This window comes from Aegilops tauschii, chromosome 1, assembly GCF_002575655.3.
Source record: "Aegilops tauschii subsp. strangulata cultivar AL8/78 chromosome 1, Aet v6.0, whole genome shotgun sequence".
NCBI lineage: Eukaryota > Viridiplantae > Streptophyta > Magnoliopsida > Poales > Poaceae > Aegilops > Aegilops tauschii.
The window spans coordinates 23,147,862-23,155,635 of NC_053035.3; positions in this window are offsets into that span (position 1 = coordinate 23,147,862).

A 7,774-nucleotide genomic window follows, 5' to 3' on the forward strand; every position below is an offset into this window, starting at 1 on the left:
AGAAACAAGGTAATTCATCTGATGTGATGATTGTTAGAAAAAAAATGTTGTCACGCTCAGCTTCTAGTAAAAAGCAGCATGAACAGCAGGAGTGAAAATCAAAGCAGCATGAACAGTTCACAAATGACCTCTAATCCTATCCTGTTAAGTTCCATGTCCACTGGAGCTGGGCAGGTGCACCAGCTCACAACCAAACACCTTCTGGCCCTTATTTGAATTTGGGTTTTGACCCACCTAATCTGGTCCAAAGCTCCTCAAAATTTCGCCTGAGTCCTCTCTAGTGCTAAAGCACCCTGTCACACCCTCTGTATCCTTGGATCAGAGCCACAAATAAGCCCCCGTTCATAAATATGGCACTGATCAGAGGAGGCACAGCGCACCACGAGCTCATCTATCTACTACCTCGACGTAATTCCTACCCCATTCAATTTCCTGAGCACCCGAGTCGCCTCAGTGTAAGGCTTGATTTGCATAGGAGATATGCTGCAAGCAGCGGACCAGCAGACTAGGGTGGGCACTTTCTTTTTACATAATTTTTACACTAGGAAGCTGATTGGGCGTGAGGGGCCTTCTTTTGTATTTCCTCCGTCCCAAATTTTTTGTCTTAGATTTGTCTAAATACGGATGTATCTAGTTGAACATGTGGAACTGTAGCGGTGTATAATCACTTCAAACAGAAAACAGTAGCAATTTATGTGCCCTGACGATGAAAATTAATAATTCCGGACGAGTGCCCTTATTACAATAAGAAAATTGTACGAGATACCGAACAGGCTTAATCATATGTCATTTTTACAATCAGAATTGAAAAGAAGTTTCAAACACGGTAGGGAAACCTTCTAGGGGCAAAAACCTACCCACATTCTCGCACTTATTCCTTCTTCTCCATAATTTTGACTGTACTGTTCTCTCTCCTCTGGCCCAGACAAACCCCAGCAAAAAAGATCACTCTTGCGCTGCACTGGCAACCCATCTCCCGCATCTTTCGACAATCGATGGAGGACACAACACTTTGGTATTTCAGACAATTTAAGATGATGCAGAACAAAAAGAATGTGTTTGCAAGGCAGCCCTTTCCGAACCATCCTGAGACACGTGCATGATATAGTTTCTTCCGAGTTACCTGGTCATACACAACATTATACCTGAACTTGTGGTTATCCTGCCATGTCACGATGAATGTCTGACGCTCAATTCCTACTAGGGTCTCAAATATCTCCAGTTGTCCCATCTTCTTCAGATCATCTTGCAGAATATAGAAATCAGCAGGAGTGAATACTTTCGCAGCATGCTCCTCAATGGCCTTATATTCAGTAACCGCCGGTGGTACTTTCTGATTAGCCTCGCAGTCATCATTTGCCTTGTTCTCACATAGGCGAACTATGCAGTTCTCATAATGCACTACCAAATCAACTATGGTCATACCATAGTCGAGGTGAAGGTGAAGGGAGGAGTTCAGGCTTTCACTCCTCTTGTTACTACGCATACCAAGAAAAAGGCCATCTGAAAGATATGATGCTGCCCAAAGTCTCCTCTTCCTATACATCTTGTCCGGCTACTCTTCAGTTTTATCCATCTTCCATTTATCGACAAAGGCGGTCCATCTCTGCTCAAAGTTGTCTTGAGAGGTGGCATCGTATAGGAGCGATCTGAACTCATCCAGTGACTCGTAATGTAGGTGCCTCTGCATATTTTTCTTGATATACCACGAGAAAATACGATGGAGCACATCTGAAAGGACACTCCCAATCGCTCGGATCATTGCAGCGTCACCGTCTGTGATTATTGACTCTGGCTTCTGCTGACAGTTTGCCCTCATAAAAGTCTGAAGCAGCCATACATACGTCGCTTCGGTCTCGTCAGAACCAATGGCGCAACCAAAAACTGTTATGCAACGGTAGTTATTAACACCGATGAAGGGAATGAACGACATACCAAATCTGTTCATCTTATACATGCTGTCAAACATGACCACATCTCCGTAGTCGTGATAGTCCCTCCGCAACTGTGCATCGAACCAGAACATACACTTCAACTGCCCTTCCTTATCTAGCATGTACTCGAAGAAGAATTCTGGGTCCTTCACCTTTCTGCTCCTCATAATGCCCACTGCCATCTCAGCACCACCCTTTGCAATGAGCTTCATTTTCTCCCTGCAGCAAAGATTGTACACGTCCCGCCTAATAAGTCCGCATTTATCGTACGAACCGTACCTATTGATGAAGTTGTCCACCATTATATGCTTCCGGATTCCGGCCCCTTGCATAGCCAGTATCTCTGCCCTCGTGCCATCTCCAATCCGTCTATGTGACAACAGAAAACAAACCCCGTCGGGTCGAGCCATCGCGTGGTTGTGATCGTCCACGAATGACGCAACGAACCAAACTCCTCGTGCCCTGTCCAATTTCACCACCATCTGCGCACCGCACTCGCATCGAGTCTCGAGCCTAAGCCTGCTGAGTGCGACCCTCCATGGTTATGAATTTGCTCTGCCTTCTCCCTGCCCTAGAGCAAACGAACTGCCTGAACCATATTGTTCCTGAAGCACCCTTCCCTCGTTTCGCCTTCTCTCTCCTGATGCTGAACCCACGCTCTTTGACGTGCTTGTTGTAGAATATGTATGCATCCCCTTGTGACCGAAAAGTCATAGCCATGACCTTCCAATGTGTCTCCATCATCTGCTGTTGGTATTGATCCTCCTCAGTGTCCATCTCTGCTTCCTCGTCACCACCATCAGGACCACCTGAGCCATCCTACAAAATTACATATGAAACTATGCCAGTTTTTATCATCTATTACAAACTACCGTGCACAGTACAAAATGTTTGAACAAACCTGGCTCGAGTTATCGGCCCACGATTCCTCAAAATTATTTTGCTCATTCTCAACGTCCACATCTTCTTGTAAATTAAGAACACGGACAAACAATTACACATACGGTACTCTGCCAATTGAAAAATAGAATCAAATAGACTTCACTTACGTTTTCACCGTTTGCACCACATATTCATTATTTTCAAAATCCTCCGAAGGTAGGATATCATATGATGACCACAATTCGTTATCTCTGCTCTCATCATCTTCATAACTAGTATCGTTATCGATCCGATTAACCTCATTCGTACCATTATCATCGGCCGTAAATAAGGTTTCTTCATCCATTTAAACACATGTTACTACCAACACTGCACATCATTGAAAAACACATTATCCCATGTTAAATTCAAAGTTCATACAGTGGGTCATACAGATGAATAAATTGCAACATTTAACCTATGAGGATTAAAAATGATTTCTTTCTAAATCTTCTGAATTCATCTAGATAGGTGGTACAAGGGTTAGATGACAAAACCTTCGGAGGCGGTGTCGATGTCGCCGGTCAACGCCGATGGGGCCTTGAGGCACGGACCTCCGGCGTGATTCAAGACGGCGGCGACGTGGAAGACGATGAATGCACCTGCAGGATTACCGGATGGATCCACGTTGGCGGACGAGTGTGGTGGCCGCCGTGGGATGTCCGGACGGTTAGAGGCGTCATGGGACATCGGGGTGGTTAGAGGCAGCGGACACGTCGTCAATGCGGAAAACGGCGGCGTCCAAGACGTGGCCGACCACTTCCCTAACCGCCGACCGTGACGTGGGACACAAGGGGTTGGAACGGGCGGCGCGGGAAATCGGGGTGCTTAGAGGCAGCCGACGCGACGTCGATGCGGAAAACGGCGACGTCCAAGAACTGGCCGGACACCGGCGACGGCGGTCTTCCACTCGTCAGCCGACCCGCGACGATCCAGATCAGCAGCCGCGTGATTGCCGGGCGGCAGGCGGGCTCGATCGAGGAGTCCTCCTGCAAGTTTTTTCTTCCTACGCATGTGTATTCGTACGGTCGGGGGTAAGGGTGTACGCCTACGATACGAAGTGGGTATACGTTTTCTCTGTATGACCATTTTGCCCTTCTACATTTTGTTGAGGGGGGGGGGGGGGGGGGGCAGGGGCGGAGCCAGGAATTTTCGCCATTGGGTTCACTCAATGGCTGATTGTAAAGTTTTTTTTTTGCGGGGGTTTAAAGATTTTATATGAATCAATGAAATGTGAAGTCTAATTTTACACCATCTTATACCAAATGTATAATACTAAGTAACAGCATGACGAATGTGAGGACAACATTTTCGAACTTGAGCTTATCTACACCAGCTATGAACAGTAAATTAATACAGAATACTAGATATTTAAAAAAAAATACTGATTATTTCATGAAAGATGTTTGAGTATTCTAGGTGCCCGTAAAAACTTGAGCCGGAATGACATTTGGGAGTACTGGACAAAATAAACAAAATCAGACCTCTAAAAAATCTTCAAAAATATAAATTTGGAGCACTGACTTTTTTTGTGTGCAGAGGGCACCACGGAAGTCATTTTGGAAGGAAACTTTACATGCATCTAGAATATTGACCGTCTTCGATGACTAGAAATTTCAGATTTTTTAATCCTGTTTGCTATGTTTTTTTTTAGAATTTAGGGTTCATCTCTGGGAGTAGATGAGCTCGGGCTGAAATAGCAATTTTGATATTATATCAGTTATCCGGTGTTCTGCTACAATAAAATTTGAAGGGTACACGATATATAAATGCGCTTTTCCTGCGTTTAATTGGTGGCCTTGGTGTGCCTGCATTATTATCTGAATCTGGTGATCGATTTCTCTTTAAGAAATAATGATCCATAACCTAGATCAATCGAAGTACATTGAATAAGTAATTAGAAGACGATATGCACAACATAGACGAGATGTCACCCGTAAAAAAAACATAGACGAGATGTGATGATGTGAGTCATTACCTCAAATTTGGTCCACAATAACCGACAGGCTCGGCGCTGGTGATGTAGGCGAGCATGAAAGATCGAATAGATCGCAGAGTCAAGGAACCGAAAGAAAAGACGAAAGGTCTGCGGCGGCTGGCGGCTGCCCCTGTACAAAAAAAAGAAAGAAAGACCATCCAGAACTAGCCCATGGAGGTACAGTATATCTTTGTAGAAAGAATTCTCTAAGCACCCAGGTCTCCTCCGGACTCGTACCCAGGCGGGCTTGCTCGCACCTAGCGAGCCAAGACAGAGTGACACCCTGCTCTCGCTGCCCCTGTACACACGCACATTTTTTTTTTGAGAAATCTGTGCACACGCACATGAGAATAGGAAACAGGGGCAGGAGGACACGAGCAGGCCTAGCAGGCTGGCACGGAAGGGTGCGCTGTGGGTTTTTGGGCTTAAGCGTTGCCTCTAAGTTAATGGGTTCAATCCTTATTTTTGATTGGGTCCAAGCACGTACGTATGTATTCATATACCCGGCCAGAAAATATATATCGTTGGGTTCAACTGAACCCAACGCTCGTGTGCCGAAGCACTTCTCTTTTTTTATTCGTGTTCTCGTTAGTCAACTCATTTCGTATATGTTGTAGACAGACACAAACATCACCTCTAATTCTTGCTTACCCTAAACCTTGCCTTGTTCTGATCCTTCTTCTCATTTGTTTCAAATAGTTCGTACTTGCCACGAGGGTAATAGTGACAAGACTCAATTGCTCCTTTGGGGACCGCACTTCATTTCTCCAAGGCAAATCAAATCAGTATCATTGAGGTGGCTGTCAGGAAAGTGGAGAGGTTGGAATCTGCTCGCCATACAACTGTGGACCTGCAAGCACTACCAATTTGTGAAGCATGAACACTTGTTCTATAGAGGCACCGATGATATAAAAAATCACGAATTTCTAGATTATGCATGTGATCCAAAATGAAGTTTAAATAAGTGATCCAATGTTTGGAACACTAAATAAACCTGTAGTTGTCCATAAAATATTATACAAGTTTTCAATATGAATGTCTAGCTAGCCTTCCACCAGTCTTTAACAACCATGACCCAAAGAAGAGTCTTGTTTCTTGTCACTGCACCAATATACTCGCACCACAAGGCAGAGTCTTATAAAGCCTTGGACCATATAGGTATCTTGTATCTTGTAATTTTGTCCCGGCCTTTTGGTGCAATTAATCATTCGCATGGATAGACAACAAGTTCATGGTGAACACATTAGGCATAGACATATATACTCCTATATATCATAAAAAAGATGAAAAGAGCACCCTAATCCCTCTCAGTTCTCACAAAAAAATACAACAAATATTCAACCATAACCCATCCTAACTAACAGCTTCAGAACTCATATGGAAAATGATGAACAGTAACAGTTCACACTTCCGCTTCGGTAGACCCCCAAAAATAAGGACGGCCGAGATTGCCCAATACCTCTTCATAACAGAGGGTAGGATGGTCATTTTTTGAAAAAGAGTCCGCCCACCCGCCCGCCCGGCCCCCGCAAAAAAAAAGTCCGGAGTGTATACGTATACATATACAGGACCCGCCCGCCCGCCAGGCAAAAAAGAAAACTCGAACCGCCCCTACCGGCCGCCCGCACGCGACTGCAGACATGGCGTGCATGCAGACGTGCACACGCAGCCCGCCCGGCCGCCCGAAAAAAAGACCGAAGCGCGTACCCGCCCGCCCGCACGCGCCTGCGAACGTGCATGCAGACGTGCACCCGCGATCAACGCGGCATCCCGCAGCCAATCGATCGCCGCGCGTCGCCATCCGCGCGCCGCCCCGTCCCATCGATCGCCGCTGCCGCCCGACAGCCCGGCCGCCTCGCCTGCCGCACGCCGGCCCGTCTCGTGGCGTGCTGCTGCCGGCCGACAGCCCGGCCGCCTCGCCTGCCGCGCCCGCCTGCTCGCCTGCCCGCCTCCCCGCCTGTCGCCGCCTCGCGTGCCGCGCCCGCCTGCCCGCTTCCCCGCCTGCCGCGCCCGCCTCCCCGCCTGCCGCTGCCTCGCCTGCCGCGCCCACCTCCCCGCCAGCAGCACGCCACCGCTGCCGCGCCTCCTCGCCTGCCGCGCCTCCCCACCGACACCCCACCGACACCCACCGACACCCCTGACCCGTGGCTATATAAACCGGCGCCCCGTCGCACATATCCCCCGTCCCACCGGGGCCTACGAATCCACCGCCTCCCCCGACGCCCCACGCATCCACCGTTCCCCCCGACCCCCGCCGGAGATGGCGTTCTACCTCGGCAGCAGCAGCGCCGGTGCCGGGGCCGGCGACGACGACGACGGCGTCCCCGGATCCTGGCCGACGAGCCTCAGCGTGCCGCAGACGGAGGAGCTCCACCGGTACTGCCTCCTCGTGCCGCCGGGCTGTCGTCTTCCACGCAACTGGAAGATCGACGCGGACGGCTACCCGACGCCGGGGCCCTGCGCGACGGAGGAGGAGCTGCGGAGCCACAGCGGCGGTCGGCACAACGCCATCGGCCGCCGCAACTTCTGGCGTGGCAAGGACTACTGGGAGGTCATCGTCGCGTTCCGCCTTGCGGCGGCCGGCGTGACCCCGATCTGACGGGCGGCAGCGGCCGTCTTCGCGCCCCGCCTCCGCTGCTGGATCGCCGCGGACGTGGTGACCGCCACGGGGTGCACCCGCTAGCGGCGCCCGTGCCGGCCGCCCCTCCCTCGCCGCCGGAGTTGGAGTTGCCGCCGGAGCAGGTCATCCTCCGGGAGGACGGTGATCCGGATGACACGCCAGGGTACCACGTGGCCCTACGGACGTCGGAGGCGGCAGCGGCTGCAGCGGCGGCTACGGCTGCGGCGAGGGAGGCCGCCGAGGTCGCGGCCGCAATCGAAGCGGCCGAGGCGATGGCTGCAGAGCAGGCGGCGATGACGGCAGCGACGGCCCGATCGTGGT